We start from the raw sequence: 395 nt of genomic DNA, 5'->3' as shown, positions 1-395 counted from the left end.
GGGAAGGGCGGTTCTCGGGGCGGCAGGCGGCGTGGAAAAAGCCACAGACTCTGTGATTCCATCTCGGTCGCTGCCCTGCGCCCCGAGCCCGCAGCAGTGTGTTACGCAGCAGCCAAGACCTGGGCCTGGCGCGTCCCANAAGCGCAAGCACCGCGCGCTCTCGCTTGCATGTGGAATCTAAACCAAGAGGGAGAATAAAGAAAAGAAAAACCAAACTCGCGGGAAAGGAGCTCGGCTCTGTGGTTCCGGAGGCGGGGCTGGGGGAGGAGGGCAGAGCCGCGGAGCTAGCGGACCGGGTCGGAGCCCTCGCCGCCGGCAGGAGACACCTCGGTGCCCAGAGCCCGGCGCGGCACCTGTGAGTCGGGCCGCACACGACCCCCGAGGGCACGTCTGCA

At 67.0% G+C, this 395-nt stretch overlaps 1 long non-coding RNA gene across 1 annotated transcript in view; it reads left to right on the top strand.

Moving 5' to 3' along the window:
* Positions 1-290: 290 nt before the first annotated feature.
* Positions 291-395, top strand: part of LOC144226651 (uncharacterized) — a 1,424-nt gene continuing 1,319 nt past the window's right edge. Inside the window, exon 1 of the long non-coding RNA XR_013333713.1 lies at positions 291-355. This is a non-coding gene — a long non-coding RNA (uncharacterized LOC144226651). The remainder of the gene's footprint in view (positions 356-395) is intronic.

Source organism: Crocuta crocuta, unplaced genomic scaffold (assembly GCF_008692635.1).
Source record: "Crocuta crocuta isolate KB4526 unplaced genomic scaffold, BGI_CrCroc_1.0 scaffold327, whole genome shotgun sequence".
Taxonomy (NCBI): Eukaryota; Metazoa; Chordata; class Mammalia; order Carnivora; family Hyaenidae; genus Crocuta; species Crocuta crocuta.
The sequence above is the reverse complement of the archived record's forward strand: the minus strand, read 5'-3'. Positions and strand labels throughout refer to the sequence as shown.